Source organism: Oryzias latipes, chromosome 13 (assembly GCF_053564925.1).
Source record: "Oryzias latipes strain Hd-rR chromosome 13, Olatipes_Hd-rR_3.1".
Classification (NCBI taxonomy): domain Eukaryota; kingdom Metazoa; phylum Chordata; class Actinopteri; order Beloniformes; family Adrianichthyidae; genus Oryzias; species Oryzias latipes.
This window is the reverse complement of record NC_136249.1, coordinates 31,032,257-31,054,002: the sequence shown is the minus strand read 5'-3', so window position 1 is coordinate 31,054,002 and position 21,746 is coordinate 31,032,257. Positions and strand designations below refer to the sequence as shown.

At 40.5% G+C, this 21,746-nt stretch overlaps 1 long non-coding RNA gene across 5 annotated transcripts in view; it reads right to left on the bottom strand.

Moving 5' to 3' along the window:
* LOC144981565 (uncharacterized) overlaps nt 1–21,746 on the bottom strand; it is a 233,670-nt gene that overhangs the window by 141,055 nt on the left and 70,869 nt on the right. For 4 of the 5 annotated variants that reach the window (XR_013647160.1, XR_013647159.1, XR_013647162.1 and 1 more), the window contains exons 2-5: nt 17,903–17,997; nt 17,660–17,755; nt 17,391–17,522; nt 14,409–14,556 (exon numbers count right to left, since the gene is read on the bottom strand). This is a non-coding gene — a long non-coding RNA (uncharacterized LOC144981565). Of the gene's footprint in view, nt 1–526; nt 14,557–17,390; nt 17,523–17,659; nt 17,756–17,902; nt 17,998–21,746 lie in introns of those variants that run through there. The other variant, XR_013647158.1, reaches the window with a different exon arrangement.

The following is a 21,746-nucleotide window of genomic DNA, read 5'->3' as shown; positions in this document are numbered from 1 at the left end:
AAATTTCTGTGGTTTTAATGGTCAACAAAGTAAAATAATGTAAAACAAAAAAGAATAGACCATAAAGATTCATTATCCATGCCTTTAAAAAAAAAAAAAAAAGGTTTCGGGAACCAACACACAATGTCAGAAAAAATGAAAACACAACAATGTCCACATTTAGCTACATACTAACACAATTAACCCTTGTGCTATCCTATGACACCCCCCCCCCCCCCCTTCCATTGACGTGTTCTCTCTACCATGACAAAGGTGGATAAAGGTGGAAACATTTCATGTAATCCATGGACACCAGTGAAGATCCCAAATCATTGAAGAAAAAAGGTTCAGCGCACTGTCTAGTGGGTCTAGATGACCCCACTCCCAACGTTAAAGTGCCTAGGATAGCACAAGGGTTACAACACGTGGGTTAACAGGCCAACAGGAACATGTAGCAAAACTCATCAAAAAACAAAAAAGTGTTAATAAATAACAATATATATATATAATAAGCAAAAAATGGATTATGATACATTTTCTATATTTCACCGGAGAGAATATGTTTTATGAGTATGACTATGGCTCAGACTTGAGCTCCCCCTTAGCAACAATAGGTGGAGGAGGTAACACAATCCAGTAGTTTCTCGTCAGCCTTATTTCATTTTACTTACAGTTGTAGTTTTTGCAAATGACCTGTGTTTTATTTTGTACTTCCATTTTTGTTTTGTTATATGTACATATGGTTTAGTCCAAAACTCTGTGGTGTTCTCTTAACCCTCGGAGGCACGTTAACGTAGGGAGTGGGGTCATCTAGACCCCACAAGATAACACAAGGGTTAAGTAAAGCTAAATAAACCTTTCATAACCGACTTTAAAAAAAAAAAAGATTGGAATTTGACCACTGCTATTTGTTACCACTCAACGCTGCACCTGAGCAATCATAATTTATCATTGAATTTCAATTTTAACAGTTCTATTCTTTGACTCCTCATGCCAATTTCCATTTTTCCAAATGCCCCCCCACCCTGGATCCCAGAGCCCCTGCAAACTGCATCCTGATAAATGCCCATTTAGAGCGGGATGACATGCCAATGCTGGAAGCTGCTGATGGATGGGACTGATCCAGTCTAAAAGCTCTCAGCGCACACGGCATGTCGACAGGTGAGGGTAAAATCCTGTCACTCAGCACTTCCTCCTCCATTACTTATTCAACACTTCTGCATTTGGCGAGCGCAAAAGAGACAGACGGGGATGGGTGGAGGTGCTGGTTGAAGACAATTAATGAAGCTATCTCTTTAGGATTAAACAGCGCAGCGCGCACAGCTTCCACTACAGATGCCTGTACCTTAAATAGATTCCTGCTGTATAATATGGCAGCTTCCTCCAAGCTCAGCTCGTGTTATCTTGGTGGGAGAATGCCTGGAGGATAAACAGTCTCCTCGGCCCTTCAGGCAGAGCTTATTTTTCAGCATTTGTTTCAGGATGACTCAGTCAACACCACTGCATAGTCGGAAGCGGAGTCTCAGCCACCGTAATGTATAAGTTAGGTGAGATTGTGTTCGGGCTGTAGGTGTGAGATAAGACAAGGCCAGTTTCATATTTTCAGTCTGCTGACAACAGCCGGCGAGTTTTACTCCTTTCATGGAGTTAACTTATTGCTCGTGTGTCAGAAGCAAATGAACACATTTTAGCAACTTTCTCTTTCCTTTCCTTTCCGTTTATCTCTTTCACACTGAATTGGAATTTGGACGGACATCGAAGCGCACGAAAACAATTGAAAAATGTAGAAGAAAAAATAAGCATTGATCAGACAAAGTCATTGAACATTTGTCTTTGCTCACAAAACGTTTTTTCTTCGTCATGAACCAGGGCAAATGTATTTAAGAATCACTTTAATCTGTTTTCTTGCAAAAACTTGAGTCATTGAGTCTATTCTGAACTTGTCTTTGTTATGTGGTGCGGTGCGTTGTCATGGTAACGACCTACGATCTCGACTGCAGCGGCAAAGGAAAGCGATATACAGTATATGCTGATCGTCACTATGGGTTAAATAAAGCATCCGTTCAGAGAGAAAGTTCACCTCTTACCGCTTGTTTTTGTCCAGATGATGAAGCAAAAGTTTGTTTTAAAGAAGCCAGTGCAGTGATACAAAACAATTTAGCTATGTGACCGGAACTACTTTTTTTATGTGTGAATTAACACTTTTTAATGCACACCCAGCAGTCAATCAGAATCGAGAATTCACCAGGACTATTGTATAATGACTATGAATCGTATCGGCAAAAACAAATTCTGACATGTTGTTAACTACACCCCTTAAGGGAACGGTGGCTGGAACGCTTTTCAGTGGTTAGTATGACTTCAGTTGGCCTCTAGATTTTTTCTCATTTTTAGGGTAATATGTTAAGATTTTCTTGTTTTTTTGGCATGAAGTTGAAAGCAAAAGCTTCAGTTTTATGTCTTCAATTCTCACTATAACCTATTTTAGAATTGAACACAATTTTCTTTGACTCCATCAGCAGAGCTTTAGCTCCAGTGTTGACATTCTTTCGACTACACTACGATTCAACTGCTGATGCAAAGAAAGTCTAAATTCTGTTTCAGAGAAAAGTGTCTCTGCGCCGTTATGCAACACTTCATGGACACAAAAGTGTTGCCTGTGCAAAGTCAATGTGTAATGCCGCTTTTCTCTTTGCAGAACCAGCGGATTCACGTTGATCGCAGTAACTGTCAAAGGTTTACGGTATTTCAAAGAGTGTTTGCTATTTAGGTGTCGTCAGCAACACCTCAGGTGTCTTTTCGTAACACGAGTTTTAAAATTGAGTAGTGGACGACAAGATATGCAAGGAGCTGTGGTACTGTATGAGGTCGTCTGGAGTGGCAGAGAAGTATGTCAGAGTAGTTCAGGACATGTATGAGAGAAGTATGACGGTGGTGAGATGTGCTGTAGGTCAGACAGAGGAGTTCAAGGTGGAGGTGGGACTACACCAAGGATCAGCTTTGAGTCCCTTTTTGTTTGCTATGCTGATGGACAGGCTGACAGACGAGGTAAGACAGGAATCTCCCTGGACAATGATGTTTGCGGATGACATCGTAATTTGCAGTGAGAGTAGAGAGCAGGTGGAGGAACAGCTAGAGAGGTGGAGGTTTGCTCTGGAAAGAAGAGGCATGAAGGTCAGTCGTAGTAAGACAGAATACATGTGTCTGAACGAGAGGGATCAAGTTAGAAGCGTTATGTTACAGGGGGCTGAGGTGAAGAAGGTGCAGGAGTTTAAGTACTTGGGGTCAACAATTCAGTGTGATGGGGAGTGTGGAAAAGAGGTGAAGAGGCGAGTGTAGGCAGGTTGGAGCGGGTGGAGGAAAGTGTCAGGAGTGTTGTGTGACAGAAGAGTGCCAGCAAGACTCAAAGGAAAGGTGTACAAGACAGTGGTGAGACCAGCTCTGCTCTATGGGTTAGAGACGGTAGCAGTGAGACAGAGACAAGAGGCTGAGATGGAGGTAGCGGAGATGAAGATGTTGAGGTTCTCCTTAGGAGTGACCAGGTTAGACAGGATAAGGAACGAGTACATCAGAGGGACGGCTCATGTTGCCTGTGTTAGCGACAAAGTCAGAGAAGCCAGACTGAGATGGTTTGGACATGTTCAGAGGAGGGATAGTGGATTTATTGGTAGAAGGATATTGGAGATGGAACTGCCTGGCAGGAGGGCAAGAGGACGGCCAAAGAGGAGATATATGGATGTCTTAACAGAGGACATGAAGTTGGCTAATGTTAGGGTAGAAGATGTTCATGATAGAGTGAGGTGGAAAACGATGATTCGCTGTGGCGACCCCTAATGGGAAAAGCCGAAAGAGAAAGAAGAGTGGACGGCAAGATATATTTGAGGCTGACAAAATCAATGACTTTCTTGCAGCTCAGTTCCTCAAAAAGTAAAAGTTTTGCATCTGTGTCAGAGCGATTTCCGAGCTAACGGAAAGGTTTTCTCAGCTGTTTTCAGAGTTCCTTGGTTTTAAAGAACAGGGAAGAATTGCAGCAGCTCTGCAGGACTTGGCCCTTTTCTTTCCCCTGGATCACTGACGGCACTCAGAATTTCGGATACAGGAGACCGCCAGAGAGGCAAATTTTTTAACATCTCTGTCAGCAGCTTCTTGGGAAAGGGATGCATTGATCAAAAGATGAAATAAAAGGTGTGCTCATACATACTAAATCAAATGTGAAATGATTTCCTTTCGAGTCGGTCGGCAGAGGCAGCGCTGCAGCTGCTGAGCTCCGTGGCAGATTTTCAAAGACGGATGCGTGGAGCACCCTCCAAGCCGCTCTGACAGGAAACAGAATCCACGCAAACACGCTCGCACAGATGATTATTTACAATACAGGCTGGATTGGCAACTGTCAACCTGGAGGCAATTACAGATGAAATCGAAGGCTTAACCCATCTGCCGCGCAGGGGTGGGTATGATTACTTACAGGTGTTGAATCCGATCCAGCTTCTGCCTTTCAAAGATGATGCGTTCGTTTGGGCTTAACAAGATTGCTGCATTGCATTGCAGAAGAGCGGAAAGCCCTTCTATTGGCACTGAAAGAACATTCTGTCATGTTTAGATTCCCAGACTAACAAGATTCCTGAGTTTTCTTGTTGCAAGTAAACATCATTAAAACAAACTTTTTTTTAGTGATTCAAGGACAAACAAATAAATGAAAGGCCTCGCCATACCTTTAATTGTGATGTCAGGTGTCGAAAGCCGAACCGATTTTACATCAGATTTAATGGGAACTCAAAGACGTTGTTCTTCAAAACACTTCAGCTGTTGGAAAACATGCATCTGTTATTTCAGTCTGAAGGGGCAACACCTTCCCCTCCTTGAAGCTCGTTTGAACCCAAATTTAAGAGGAGCCAATGCAATTCCCAGAGTAGCCACTTGGGGGTGGGGGGGTGGGGGGGGTTGTATCAAATTAGGCATTCCCTTATTTTCTGTAGAGTAAATCATCCGAACTCCACAGTGGAAATACGTTTGACTTCATGACCTTTTTTTATATCTAGCCCTGCGACGGACTGGCGACCTGTCCAGGGTGTCTCCTGCCTTCGCCGGTGATAGGCTCCAGCAGCCCCGTGACTCAGAAAGGGAACAAAAACGGGTTTAGAAGACGAATTAATCTAACCCTGAAGAACAAAGGGGGGCCGTTTTTTATTAATTTTTACATTGCGTACTGCAGTCAATTAAAAGAAGCAAAACGGTGATCTTTGGATTTTGTCTGCATCAGAATCCATGGGCATTACTTTGTGTAAACAGTCAGAGTTACGGTAGTTCAAACAGCATGTGTCCTTTAGCTGTTCTTCAGCACCATCTCTGGGGTTTAAGGGTTCAACAGACTCTGTAACAGTTCGCCATCACGCCACCGTCCAGATTAAAACGTATCTGAGGGATAGAATGCCAAACGAAGTGGGTTTTATTCCTTTTGGTAATTTTGGTAAAAAACTGGACTAAAAGTCTGAACCTTTGATTTTTTTTCTGCTGCAGCTTTAATCCTAAACCAATCAGCTGACTAAAGTCATGAATAATTCTCGTTTATTCAGTGACAAAAGAAAATACGGTGGTGCGAGTTCTCTCGTGGCCAGACTCCGTGCTGCTCTCTGACTGGGGCAGGCAGATAAGGTCTGGCACTGCGATTGTTGATCTATGCTCCAGCAGGAGCTGTCGGCGCATTTACTGGATCTCGCCATCTTTCTTTTGAGCCGACCCCGTGGGACTCCAGTAAAAATGTTCCGATCCAGAACCGGCGGCGCTCATCGCTGCTGGTCAGCGGCCTGCCGGACATGAATAAGGAGCAGACGTTTGCCATTTTCTGACAGAGGTTCTTCCTTTTAAAGTCCTAAAGACACAATCCACTGTTTATGTGTGACAATTGATGACAAGAACCTCTCAAATGTTTTTCATCTCACAGACTCAAGAGAACAGTTGTGTAATCAAACCTCACTGTCGAGAGCTCATTTGGCTTTTCACAGACTTGACACAAGAGCAAAGCATCTATTTATTAGGACAAAAGAAAAATTGCTACGTAAGACAGAAAGTAATTATCTCTTCAAATCACCAAAACGGGTTGATGGAGGACGTCTTTTAGGGCTTTTGGAAAAATGTGCTGTGAGTGATCTTCAAAAATCAGCATCTGAGTTGGAATTGTCTCTTCTAATCACAACAATTTCAAATTTGAAAAAAAGAAAAAAGAGCGGAGCGGAGTTTGGATGGAAGGCTCATGAATGATGTTGCTTTTTTATCTGAAGAAAAAATACTTTTAAACTTTATTAATGACAAAGTCATCAGAGAACAAAGGGGGAAAAAAGAGAAATAAGAAATCAACTCCAAAAAGCTCTCAGTTTTGCTCCATCGGGCATAAAAATATTTATTAAAAAAACAGGATTTATTTTTGAACAGTTAATGAAATTTGGAGCTCGTCAGTTTTACTGATCTTCCTGCTGCACGACTTCTCTTTACTCCTAAAATCAAAGCTTTGCTTTCTTTGCTTTTATTTGGTTTATTCATAACACAAACAGCTGAAATCTGCCATGTTTTCAATTGTTTGATGTTTTTTTTTCTTTCTTATAAAGGAATATGACCAGAACTAAAACTAATGAACACAACCGTTGCTCGACGGTGCATCTCTAGAGAATAAAATACATTTTATAAAGGAATCTCAACAAAAAAGATAAAAAAGGCTCTGCAGCCTTTTATGATTCCAAAATTGAATCTGAAATTTGTTTAGAACATGAATTGTCGTGGGTGTAACCCCACCTTTACTTTAAGGCACATGTGTGAAACTCAAGGCCCGGGGGCCTTTTTAATTTCTTAGAATAAAAAATAAAAATGGGTGTGTTTTTATTCATATCTAGAGGGAATCGGACTTAAAATATCAGATTGGGCAACTATACATTTGGACTTAAACACTGTCCACATAACCTAACCTGACAGAACCTGACATGAAAGGATTTATGCTAAAGTAACAAGCAAACATATGTTTTCTATGCAGCTGTTATTGTCACTTTAAAATGTTATAGTAAATAAATAATGAGTTATTTAACATTAAAGAGTAGTTACATTTATTTTTCATTACATTTAGTTACATGTATTAGCTCTATCTGGCCCTTTGTGGACAGCCGCTATGCTGATGTGGCCCTCAGTGAAAATGAGTTTGACAGCCCTGCTCTAAGGCATCTAGGATAGGCTCCAGCAGCCTGGAGATCTGCACTTAGATGATGGCCAGATTTGGTTGTTGACAAGTCCTGAGGAGCAACACGGGGAGGAAAGTGCAGACAAAAACAAGAATGCAACTTTTGTTTTATAAAGTCTAAAAGTATTTTCTGGGAAAAAAAACAAACAAACCTGTTTTAAGTCGTTTTTAACCCTTGTGCTATCTTAGATGACCCCACCCTTACATTGAGGTGTTCTCCCTTCCATGACAAAGGTGGATAAAGGTGGAAAGATTTCATGTAATCCAAGGACACCAGTGAAGATCACAAATCATTGAAGAAAAAAGGTTCAGAGCACTGTATAGTGGGTCTAGATGACCCAACTCCCAATGTTAAAGTGCCTAGGATAGCACCAGGGTTACATTGCTTAATAGGAAGCAGCTTGCCATTAAAAAAAGGGGAAAAAAAGCCCCAAAAGCATGACTCTTCTACCCTCTATTGTTGCTCTGAAGAAAAATATATCTATGATGAATTTAAGGATTTAAGGGAACTAATTTAGGTAGATCTAAAGCCCAAAATTCAAATACAGAGAAACACATTGGTGAGAAGTTTCTCTAAGCTTCGCTGTTTTATTAAAATGAGTTTAAAGCACGTCTTATGTTATGCTCCACAACTTCTTATAGGAGGAGAAATCAATGAAGTTCTATTTATATTTTGGTTGATAACAGAAGTAAATCGGGGAAAATAAGGATATCTCACTAAGGCAGATTTAAAGTATAGCAAGAAAAAAATGGCAGTTTTGACTTGTGTTTATTTTTTATGTGTGGCTTTGTCAAAAGCAAGAATACATTTTATATTTGGAAAACTCAAGCTTTTCTTCTATGTGTTTCAATGTTTTATTCATGAAAAAAAACTATTTTTCATGTATATAAATCATATTAACATGAATGCCAAATTCTAGTAATTGACAAATCAACTCAATCAATGCATAGGCTGCTACAATGTCAGATAAAAAGATTTAAAGGGAGGAATGTAGACCAATCAGCACAGAGCAACTTGTCAGTGATTGGCTGGTTTGGAAGCACATTTGTAAAGCCGAGTTTAGAGGTGAGAAAACACACAAAAAGGAAAGTGAACTTCAATAGAACACGTCAGAAAACAAGGGTGTCAAATGACAGCTTAAGCAGATTTATGAAGCCAAAATGGATTTTGTAACCAAAGAAAGATTCTGCAATTAAACATGTTTTCATAAAGTTAAAATGATAAAACTACCGTACATTTTTTTCCATTTGGAAAAGTTTTTATTTCCAAAACTATGACTTTTGTTGCTATTTATTGGCACACATATTATTTGATTATTTCTCTGCTAAAGTGCCTCTTTTCCATAGATGTTACTTATTCCTCCACAGATGTGCTCTTTGATTAATTGCACATCAGTGAGGCGACACATGAAGCTTCACGCTTCATTATGTTTGTTTTGTTTGCAGGTTTCTGTCCATGATCTGCTGGACAATCTGGACAACCAAGACGTTCAGCAGTTTCATCATCTGACGTCTCAGCTTCCAAATCTCAGCAGAAACCAAAACTGTCTTTTACTTTGATAATTGCAAACTTAATTTTATTTCCATTCAAAACTATCCATATTAACTATGGATTTTTTTAAATAGATATTTTATTCGATTGTCTCATAATTGTATTTTCACTCTCCATCATTTTTAGCGATATTTTGACTTTTTGTTTTAACAATTTTAATATCTGTCTGGGGACAACGGATGAAAAATAGCCGCTGGGCTAATTGTCACTCATTGCAGTGATGCTTCTTCTGTGCACCGTACCTGAGGAATAACAAGTTGATCAGATACTTGCTCATAAAAGGAGCTCTGTTGGACCTGCTGAGGTGAGCTGGAGGCAGAAGTGGAAGCACTGCTGAGACAGATGCTGCTGCAGCCAGAAAACATGCATTAGGAATTCATATTTTAGCTATTATTGCTCACGAAGAAGGCCCAAATTAGGGTTTTTAAAAGGTAAAAGTCTAAAAGAAATGTATTTTTTCCCTGCATGTAGTTGTCATTTAAGAAGTTTTAGAGTTTTTTTTTTATTTTATTTTATCAACAACCACTTTTGTCATCTGCAGATAAATTGAAAGCAACAACTTTGGTGTTAGCCACACTAACACCAACTATGATTTGTGCATCAGAGACATCAATTTTCAGTGTTGGGTCAATGTACAGACACCATCGGGGGTCTTGCGGCGCCCTTTTAGAGGCGGGCGCAGCGTGATTAGTGCGTTTTGGCCGGCGTGTTGACAATTCTGACGCCAGCTTTGGCGAAGAATTTGCATAGCGTCAACCAATCAGTAGCTCAGCTTTGACCAGTGACGTGTTGATGATGTAATAAGTGGGTGGAGTCAAAAACATCCAGCTCGAGGAGCATCTGCTCATTCAAATCCTGAACTTTTTTGTATCAAGACAAGAATAAAAATAAATGTCCTCTAAATTTATTTTTCTTTTTTTAAATTTCTCCTCGGACTATTGCGGGACCGCGATTAGTCAGACTGGGTCACAGAGAAACGGAAACGCCGCTGAAAGCAGCCGTCATTCAGGTGCAGCTCCTGCAGTAGATGGTGAAGCCCACCGTATACCGGCAGAATCTCTGAAAGATCTCATAAACCCAGACGTGGAGATGTGATTACCAATGTTCTTGTAGATCTCTTTAAAATAAATAAACCTGGTCTCTCAACATCATCCGTGTCTTCAATTATGTAGATTTTGGAGCCCAAATTTGCCGCACGCCTAACCAGAGGCAGAGGATGCCGCGTTCGGTGTGAACTCATCATAAGAATTCACTTCCATTGAAGGGAGTGGTAGTGCAGAAATCGTTCCCCTTGCATCTGTATCTATCCGTCCTCCCACTGACAACTCAATGCAGAGTTTTTGCAGATTCCTTCACCTAAATGCGACATCCCAGAGTTCGAACAACGGCCGTTTAACCAGCTTCATGTCGTTTTTATCGATTGCCTTTTTTGACCTTTGTGTGCCGAGCTGTGTACAAAGCAGGGCAAGCCTCCCCCACTGCAACCTCCCTGGAGCTGCTGAACGTTTGAAAGAAATCTCGTATTGGTGGAAATTTCAACGGCCCCCCTGAGCTCGGTTTCTGGAGATGCTCTGTGAACAATGTGCCACCAGCGAAGAGAAAATTGCTTTCATTATAGGAGGCACTGAAAAGATGCATTTTAGATCTGTTCCTTTAGTCCCAGAGGCTGTTATTGAGGTTTGAAGCGGTGAAAATGGGGGTAGTGCTTTGTCTGGACAGACTGGTACAAACAGGTAGACGTTTTTCTCAAGAAAAGCCCATTTCTGAACCCCATCCCACCTTAAATCAGCTGTGCCGGCACATCTGTGCGTCAGTGTGCTGCTGAACGTGTTATTTCACAGACTCCAGCTGCTTCAGGAAATCCCAGCTGTGACGGTGACAGCAGACTCCACTGAGGAGATCTACTACCTTTTGCACAGGATCTACTGAAGCTCATTCCAACTGCTCCTATGAAAACGAGGAGACTTCATTTTCTACCCATCATGCAACATTGGCTGCACCTGAGAAGTGGAGCGAGTGAGTGAGACGGCACCCATAGGAAATGACTTCCAACCAAAGGACGCAAATTCTGTCCCCTTTTCTTCGCCGTACGGACGCCGCTGGAGGGAGTAGGGGCGGGATTATTTAAGTTCAATACATTAAACTCCTTAACTTTAGTTAATTTGATTTAATGATGTGTCCTAGGTGTGTCTTCTATGCGTAACTGCAAAAATCTCTTTGATTATAAGACACTTATTTTCTTACATTTAGGTTCATTTTTCTTTGTTTTTTTAACCCTTATGTGGTGTTCGGGTCTGTGGGACCCGTTTTCATTTTTTATCAAAAGAAAAATTATACAATTAATTAATTTTTCAGACTCAAACTCACTGGCCTTGGCTCATTTTCTGTGAAGAACATATATCAGAATACATTTTTAATGACCACACACCGTATACCCCCCAACACATTTCTATTACATATAAGATGTTCGGGTCCACTGGACCCGGGGCTAATAGAAGTGTGGAAATTTATGTTTTATGTACCTACACTCTGTCCTCCACCTGTCTGGGCCTGCTATGTGTGTGTGGGTGTGTGTAGGTGTGTATGTGTGTGTGTGTGACCACTGAGAAAGAGAGAGAGAGAGTGGCAGAGAGAGAAAGATTCACTGTAAATGTGAGTTCTGTTTCTGCACCTGCGGTTCCCACACAAGGTTGCAACATTGTTAGAATAATTCAAGCATCAACTCTGTTTGCTCTCGTTCTCCCGCACATTTGACCATTTGACTTTCTTGCGGGAATCTTTAATATCTCGCTCTTTATCTGCTACAAATTGGAGGCGGGACACGTTAAATATAGCTTTGCCAGTGTGGTTTCTTATCACAACTGATCAAAATGGCCAAAAGACTTTCTGCGCAGAGTTGATTTTAGAAGAGAGAGACGTTTTTGATGATGATGTAGAGGGAGACGATTCAGAAGAGGAGGTTTCAGAATTAGAGGATCACATTTCTGAAAATTCAGAGTCTGACAGTGACTCTGAAGAAGTTGATTAGATTGGGGCGGCCGTGGAGCAGTGGTAGGGCGGTCGACCCATGATCGTAAGATTGCAGGTTCAATTCCCGCCTTGCACGCCCATGAGTCCTTGGGCAAGACACTGAACCCCACCTTGCCTCTGGTGGTAGGCGGGCGCCTGTGTTTGGCAGCGGAGCCGCCACCAGTGTCTGAATGTGTGAGTGAATGTGTGTGTGACTGGGTGAATGGGTCTGTGACTGTAAAGTGCTTTCTTGTTGGAAGAAAGGCGCTAAATAAATATACGCAATTTACCATTTAGATTGAGCATCAGCCAGTTCCAAAATGAAGCCATCAGCACCCAGCCACAGGACCAGGCCGTCAGCAGCCAGGACCATGTGTTGTATAGGCTAGTGGCTAGAAGGCCATGTGTTCAATGGGGCTGATGTGTTGTCTTGACTAATAGGTTTACTCTATGTGTTCAGCTTGTGTTGTGCACCTGAATGGGTTCAGTTTCTGTGTTCAAATAAATAAAAGTCAGTAGTTTTGAAAACCCTTGCTTCACTTGAAAATTTGTTTCCACTCATATCTTGATTTGAATTGATTTTCTTTATCACGTTTTAGGTAATGAGTTATGAATGTGATCTAGCAAAGGTAAAGGGCAAATATTTACCAAATATACTGATTGTAAATGGATGAGGTGAACATCTGTCGAGTATTTTAACATCAAAGTGTTTGATTGTGAGGCATTAAAAACCACAACAAGCAACGGGTCCACCAGACCCACGAACACTGGCTGAGTAACAACAATATGAACACCACACAAGGGTTAAACAATGAATTTCATTATTTCTGTAATGAATTGTAATGGGATTTTGTTGTATTGTGTACATTAATGCTTGAAGTAAACCAACAGATCTAATCAAATACTTTTCGCTTTTAACGTTTTAAACAACTTTTTTGATCCCTGCGTTTAACTTTTTTTGCCAAAGGTCCCACAGAAACGTGGCTTTGATGTAAATATAAGACTATTTATTTTATCTAATGAAAACAGATTTAGGAGAACGTCAAACAGTTTCCTGGAAAGCTTTTTTTTAAGCTTTCACAGTTTGGTGCGAGTTGCCTTTGACTGTTTACATCGTTTTATCTCACACTCCTTCCAAGAAAAAGCAAAAAAAGGTTTTATTAACTGTGCTTTACAAACAAACGTTTATCACTAACATATTCTTTGGTGATCTGTTAAAAAATCGTTCCATTGTTTTCACTGTTATTTTATTATTTACATTATCAATCACTGGAGAATTCAAGTTGAAAACCAACCAAATGTCTCCTAATAAAAAAAAAATCCAAATAAAACCCCAGCTTCTTAGCTGCAGATGTGTTTTCAAACAGTTGATTGACAGGAGGGAATGAGCCTGGCTACTATATTGTAAATCTTTACATGAGTATTTTCTTTGATAATGTGGCAACATTTCTTTTTAGTTGCAGTACGGCTGCGACTGATGATTTGACAACTTTTACAAGCCTTTCACAGAAAAACAGCCGGAATGTGTCATTTGTCACCTTGAAAGTTTTTAGTCGCAGAAACATTCTTTAAGAGAATCCAGAAGCCGTCAGGAGATCCTGACTGAGTCTTCATGTGGACTCCAAACTCTCATGTTCAGGGTCATTTATGATCATTTACATATCTATAAATGTCTTCAAATGCTTACTTGGCGCACATTCAAAAGGATTTTATGAGGATTGGTAAATGAGTCGAGTCACAATATCTTTTCCTCCACCTTAATATCTCATTTCCAAATGGATGCTTTTTAAAGATTCAGTCCAAATGTATTATCTGAAGGTAGTGCTTCAATAGAACCATTTCATCTCCTCCTCTTGGAGCACAAAAGCTCCATATGATGATGTTACCCCTTCCATACTTGGAATGATGTTAAAATCTCAAAAACATCTAAACAAACGAACAAACAAACATAAAACTCAACGGGAGAAGGAATCTCTGGGAATGAAGCCCTTCTGCTTTTGCTTTTGCTCATATCAGTCATAGACTAACAAAAAGAGTCTCCATAATTGTCTTTTTCCCCATTAATGTTCCTTTTGATTATTATCCCTAAAGAACCAGAGCGTCTTGTTCCTGAGGATTTTGATGGCTCCCATGCTGTAACAGGGAAAACTGGGGCCTTCGGGCTTTTGAGAATCAGAATTGTGATTGAAATGTTTGGGCTTATTCTTCTGATTTACAGTTTATACAGCCTAACAAAATACTTAGAGAGTCAAAAGTTGATATTCTTGCCTGAGGTAAAAGTTCTGTTAAACTCAAAGCAACTGTTTGCAGTTGCTGGAAACAACATTAACTTTGAGCGCTCTGGGCTCAGAAAAAATACAAAGACTTCCTTTTAGAATCTTCTGTCTCCCACAGACTCCAACCTGCCACCCTTTGACATGTTTCAGCTCCTCATCCTCACTGAACTACAGAGAAACTCACAGCCTCCTTCACAGCTCAGGTAGCCACCCACAGTCACAGGTAATTTTTCCAAAACAGTCTCCATCTTCCATCTGGATAAATCTGGACTCATATTGGTAATTGAGGGCTTTGTGTTGGTGGAACAAACAAATTCTGCACAGTTTAGCCTGAGTTTTTCTGTGGGATTTACTGTGTTGTTTACTGTACTTTGATGTCCGGGTTAGGAGCTTGTTGGACGACCAAATCCAGAGTCTGGGCTGGTCATGACGTCCACGTTCGGACCCTCCAGAACTTTTCCATGCCGGTTCCTGATGGTCCAGTTTTTGCGTCATGGAAGGGTGGTTCATGTGGAACCCTGAAGAGGCAAAGGAACACGATTGAGAATTAAATTCATAAATAAAATATAGTTTAGTATTTCAATTTACAACTCAGAACTGCAAATCATGTCAAAGCATCACAAATAAAGAGAGGTCCAAATCCTTCCAGTAAGGCCAAATTATCTTTGCTTTGAGTGTAAACTTTCAAAGTCACTAACAGTTTAAATCAAACAATTCTATTTAAAGCCGCCCATTTAGATGGATGGACTGAGGGAAACCTCCAGCATTGGGTTCTGTCCCAATCCTACTCAAAAACATGAGTTTGACAAGAAAACCTGTTTTTTCTGTCTACGTTTTACTTTGGCAGAGGAAACACTGGACGTTCATTTCTGAAATAAAAAGCAATAGTTTTCACTCCAAATATTCTTTGGGATTGAAAACATTTTTAAAAAAAAGGAAGTCAGAATCATAGTCCATCAATTCAAAAATATTGAATGTTGAAAAAACACAAAAAGAGAACTCATCTTGACAAAAATGTAAACTAAATGAACTAATTAGGCAGATTTACCCAGGATTTCAGATTGAACACCTCTGTTGGTGCAGTTACTTATAAAAACATTTTTGGTTGCATCTCTGATGTGGATTTAGATCAAAACAATACATGTTTTATGTTACTTTTTCAAGACCACAACCTTCACTGATGAGAGTAAAAAGGAAGAAAGGAGGTAAAGGATTTATTTAAAGAATTCAAGCTTAGCAAACAAGACCTTCTGCTGAATCTGTTTGGTTCAGACAGAACATCAAGAGTCCTCTTCATCATAGCTTTAGGCTTCAGAGGAAATTCCTAGCACAGGTTTATTGTTTGAGCTTCAACAACAAATCTCTTTCATCCAGACTCTCCTGCTCAATGTACAAAAGAAGAATATCTTATTTTGAAGATGTGCAAATTTACAGAAATGTTCAGACACATGTGGACAGAATTCCAAAAGAGGAAGAGTAACAGACAATTAAACTGAATAAAAAGACGAGATAAAAAGAAAACGTAACCCTCATTTCATGTCCAAAAGGTAGGGATACTTAAAAACTAACTTATCAAAGTAAAATCTAATCATGAGGACTGACCTGAAAAATGCCAAAGGAACAAAAAGAGCTGACATCAAGCAGCAGAAGGTGGACAGAAACTCTTCTTCTTCATTTCCGGCAGACGTCCCACTGGGAGTGAAATGCTGCCCTCTGTCTATTAGGTTCAAACAGCACCTCTCAAAGCAAAACCTGTGCAAACCAATGGACCTCAAAAAGTGATTAACCAACTCAAACCCAGCACCTGTACGGTCACCAGACCCCAACGGTGTGGACACGGAAAATCTCCCCAACCCCTAATCATGCAGTGAACAGAACAATATCCTTCCTTCCACTTCATATAGTGGACGGTGCAAAATAATACACACCACACAAACTGCAACACAAATCCACTGAAACACACTAAAGGGAATCAATACAACACATACAGGTGAGATGATTGGAAACTCACACCTGGTGGGATCTGAACCGACAGCAGAACAGACCAAAACAGATTAAAAGAACATACAATCCTCCCAAAATGACCAAAGGGTGGACTGGAAGTTCTGCGGCTCTTCTTCCAGGTTAGCAGCTTCCTTTGAAAGTGAGCTTTGTGAGCCAACGTAAGTCCGTTTGGCTCCTGCAAAGGGAAACAGCTGTTAAAGCATCAGATGCAGCAGCGCAGACGAAAACCCGGCAGCTTTAATAATGAAAGCCTCCATCAGGCAAACATGGTCGAAAGCTGGAAACTCGACTTTCAACAGCGAGGGGATCTGGTGGCTCATTTAGGAAAATAAATGAATAAACTAAGAGATCAAGGACTTTTTAGTGGAACAAGAGATATATATTTCAGAGGAGGGAAAAGTTTATTTTTCTTTTGACATGATGCTGTTTTCCTCTGCTTTTGGAGAAGAAGAAGGAACGCCGTCGCTTGGTTTAGACATTTAAATGACACGTTGGTTCCTCCATTCCTCTCCAAACGTGCAAGCTCAGTCACACAGCTGTAATTTTGACTGAGACCGGAGTCTCTCTGATGCTGATGCTGCTGTTGCTGCAGTCATTTCCTGTTACGAGTGCAGCGACGAGGGACCAAAGGCACTCATTATGCAAACATGTGTTATTTCCTGGAAAATTATCTTTGTTTTCGAGCTGGAAGCCTCACTTGGTCAGACGGCGTTGTCCTCTCAGACGTGTCGTTTGAATTTAATCATAAGCTGCGAGTAGTTGGTCACGATATTACCTCAAAGTTTTTCTTTTTATTCATTTTCTTCAGAAACTCTTCAGACAAGATGGATTATATTAATAAAACAAAACAAAAGACCGTCTTGTACAGGCACATATCACCATATGGTTTTATTTATCACATGTGAAAATATAAATATATATTTTTTTAAACCCCTCTAACACCCGAGCTTTGGCTCCACTGTTTACATCATTTCAACTATTGCAACAATTCAACGTTTACGCATTAAACAGACTTCCAGGGAATTCTATAGTGGACAAAAGTAGCTGTAGGCTGACATGTGACACTTTATGTTTGTAAAGTTTTGCGTGATGGCGAAAGGCCATAACAGAAGCCACGAACAAAATCAGCTGCTTTACATGGATTACGTAGACACTCGCGTCTGTTGGTCAGGTGTCGCTGGCGAGATCTCCAGTGTTAAAGGGTTAAAAGAGTGCTGAAGTTCCCACTGACCACAGACAAAGAGAAATACTGTCAAACTCTGCTGCTGCTGTCGGAGCAGTAATCCATCAAAGGCATCTCCTCTGAGTGCCAGTAAAGGCTAGCGCTTTGAAAAATAAGTCGTCTCACCTGACAAGGCGAGTCCAATAATCAGCGGTGTTTGGGAGCAGAGGGGGACCCGTGGGGACTCATCCCACACACAGCTTGAGGCGCTTCTCTTACAGTGGACTCTGGGTGAGCTGCAGAGTCTGACCGATGCGCCTTTTATTGGAATATCAAAACATTCACATGAATTGCTTTCACATCCAAGCCTTTTTTTTTGTTCTCACTGTTTGCAGAGTAGGGATGAAAAAAAAAAAAGGAGTTTTTCTGTTTCAGTTGAGTTCCCAAAGATTTACCGTCAAACTCTTGACCTGAGATGAATCTTTATCGCTGCCAAAGCTTTAAGCTTGTTTTTCTTCCCCTCAGCACTTTAAGAAGAGGCCTGCTGGGACCTGGAGCCAGAGGGGGGATGAAGACAGAAGGACTGCATGATTAGTGTGGTTATCTGATGGACGGTCAGGAACTGCGATAGGCCGAAGACGAGCACAGATTCTATCGGCATCATTATGGAGCAATTTAAAGACTGAGGATTCTCTCACCGAGCGTTCCTCTGGGGGTTATCCATCAGTTAATCAGCGGTGATGCAGAGCATATTTCAGGCTGCTCTGCTCAGTCTTATCATCCTATTTAAGAACTTGAAAGAAAAAACACTTTAAATATTTATCACTGTAAAGCTTTACGTCATGGACTGTTGCAGCTCACTGAAAGCTGGGAATTGTAGACAGTAGAGATGGGCAGACCCTCACCTGTCTAAAAATGGACGACTGATAGACTGACAGTAAAGCCTTAGTCACAAAATGCCCTTCTGGTTAGATATCCAAGCAGAAATAGGCTATCTGTCTGGAGCAGACAGGTGGCCCACAGAAAAAGCTAAGTGGGATACTCTGTGAACCCCATAGAGCCAAAATGCACGTGTTTGTCTACAGGCATGCTGCGACAGGCCATATAAAACAGTTGCAGCATTGAAGGGTAAAATAAGGTTGAAGTAGGTGAGGCGCCGTATGATTTGCATAAGGGGGCTGATGTGTGTTGCTTACGCAATGTTGGCTTCTTGCATGCAACCTGATTTCTAGAAATGAGGAAATGAAACAATGGGAGTGTAATTTGTGCGGGCATCGTACGGGTGTCTCGCGGACACTTATGTATCATTTGCACGTCCGTTTGTGCCGCATTCAAGCGTTGTCAGCAAAGGCCCAATATTTGCACCTGACTAATGAGTAGAATGCGGCGTAAGGGCATCGTCCTTCCGCATCACCCGGACGTCATAAGTGCATGCTACTTACATTAGTCGTCCAAATACTTCACGAAACACTTAGCACGCACACCACAATGGACCTTGCATTTTTGTTGATGTCCTTTGAGGTGGCTCAAGGGGACTGCTCCTCTCTGAGACGTGTACTGGTCAACCCCCTATATGGATGCATGTGACTAAGGCCCAACACTACAATCTTATGCTGTTCTAAAGCTGTGGATTTGATGGTCATTCATTGATTAAAAGTCCTTTTTGTGCATGATTTCAATTTTTAAGAAAGGCCAGGGTCAAAGAAATTCCTCCCAAAAGATCCATCTTGGATTTTCAATTGAAGGGGAAGTCACTCGCTCCTTTCCTCCTGAAGGAGAAAGAAGAAGTGTCGGCTGCTGCCAGAGGTGAAAAAGTACAAGAAAGTATGCAAAATGTATATCAGTATTCACACCAAATCACACTTGCTGTTGTGCAAATGTCACATGCTGCTGGGAATTATGTGCTAAAGCTTGACTTGGATTCACGTACACGTGATGATTCTACAGTGATACGAACACAAAGTCACAGTCAAAGCGCTTCCTCTCCTTCCTTTCTTTGAATTCATTAGGTCAGAAAATGTTGAATAAAATTCACTGATTGCCTTACAGGTGCTGTAAAAACTCTTGAGATACTTTTTGAAGTTTTATCCCATCAGTGCCGCTGTAGGTACCATAACCATTCGGCCTGCAATAATTGTTCGGGGTCCTTTAGACTGAGGATAACATCAGACTACGGTAGCCCCACTTGGACAAACTACTTAGCGTATTATATATTTTCATTTCACGTTTAGTTTTTGTAACCCAAAGTTCTTTTCCCTCATAAGTTGTGTCTGACATTTTTCTTTGTAGTGTTTATGGAGAGATTTTGCCACAACCCACTTTGTAAAAAGATCTGTGACTGTTAGAATGAACCTGCTGCTCCACACAAGCGAACCGTGTCTCTGAGCAGAGCTGCTGGAGTCTCGTAGCTTCGTGTTCGCAGGAAGGGAAGGTGCTTTGTTACAGTGTGCGGTCCAGAGAAGGGTTCGGAACCCAGTTCGTTTGGCTGCAAATTCGCTTAATAATAATCACAACAATAATAAAAGCACGTTCAGAAGATAATTTCACTCTGTGTCGAAGCTCTGTTTGTTTACAACAAACCGCATAATATCTTCTTCTATGATAGTATCTTAAGATACGCCATCGGACCAACGGACAGCCAATCACGTAATGTGGCGTCTGCTCTAGTCTCAGGACCTTGAACGGTTGTTGCAGGCTGAATGCTTATGGTAGCTAAACCTTGATCAGTTTGTGGCTAACATTGGAATGAAAGCAAATAATGGAAGCAAAAGCCCCGTCAGCAAAAAAAAGTTTACTTGGAATTTTTCTGATCATCAATTATGTTGTCAGATAAACGTAATGAGAATAATTACAGTGAAGACTGATGCTAATTTACTTTTTCTTATATGTGTGTTTCGTTATTGAGACATAGGGTATTAATAAATGACAAAAAAACATTCAGTTTCAATTATGCTTCCATTTACCCAAAAGAAATTTAGAAGTGCAATCATTTGCCTCACACACTAGTCATTTTTGTTTTTGCAATTTATGGTGCGATTGTTGTTTTCATAATTGTAGCAGTTTTTTGCACAAAGTTTGTTCTCAGAATCTCTTCTCAGTTCTTTTTTGCCGTTGTTGTCACCATAATTTCAGAATTGTTCGTGTGATATTTTATTCATTCATTTTCTAATCGGTTTGTTCCCTTTCCTCGCCACTTGCGGGCGAAGGCTGGGGGACATCCTGGACAGGTTGCCAGTCTTTCTTAAGGCCACAATTACACATCCATGCACTCTCACATTAACACCTATGGACAATTTAGAGTCACCAACTATCCTATCAAGCATGACTTCGGACAGTGGGAGGAACCTGGAGTCCCCAGAGAAAACCCACACATGCACGGGGACAACATGTAAACTCCACACAAAAAGGCCCCCCATTGATGTTCTGTTCCAGGTACCCCAGCTGGGACTGGAACCGGCTGGGGGACCTGACCACTCCGCCACAATACCTGCGTGATATTTGTTCAAATCACTTTAGCACAATTGTTGTTCTCTAAATTTTTGTAATTTCTTTAGAATATATATATATTTTTATTGTGTTCATTCTTCATAAGATGGTTCTCAACAATTAAGGAATTTTGAGGCGGTACTTATTATTATCATTTTAGCAGTTTTCGTACTTTTGTTGTTTTTATATGTTGTTATTTTTTTGCGTAATTGTTTTATCTTAGACATTTATGGTGTGCTTTTTGTTCTCATATTTTGTATTTTTTTAATGAGATCATTTCAGAATTTTAGCATATTTTGTGCAATGGTTCTCATAAGGTAAGCAATTTTTGTGGTGATTATTGTTCTCACAATTTTAGGATTGTTTTGTTAAATGCATTGTCAGAATCTTTCTAGTTTTGTGCGATTGTTGTTTTCGGTGACTTGCAAGACAAAAAAAAAGACAAGATTTCGGCATATGATCCTAAATTGTCAGAGCATTTCACCACTACATGTTTTTGTATTTTGTAATAATTCTTACATATTCCTGTTTTCAGCACTGCATTGGTGTTTCAAACTAAAAGAACTGTCTGTTTGACAAACGTTCAAACCATTTTGCCTCTGTGGGTTTTTTTTAGACAGTGATACAACCAAATACTTTAAAAAGAATGTTAAAGAGATTGTAAAGCAGCTACGAGGTTGTTTTATGTTTATGTTATTTTCTCCAACAATCAGCTGATGCTGCAGCCAAAGATGGTAGAGGAGAAAGAGTTAATGTAACATTTATTCTGAATATTAAAATTTTTGGCAGTGTACCCTAAAATAAAAATAATAATATTACACGTTTAACAAAAAAGTACATAAGACCAGCTCTAAATTCCTGTTGCTCTCAGAAGCATTACAGTTTTCTGATGAATCCCATCAATGAGTGGGACTTTGACGAGGTTAACCTGCTGAGATTTTTCATTTTAAACACATCATCACCATACATACCGACTACAGGCTGATAAAGCTACTTGGATGAAAAAATCCTTCAAGAAGAGAAGACAATAACTCCAGAGACCATGACTCATCTTCA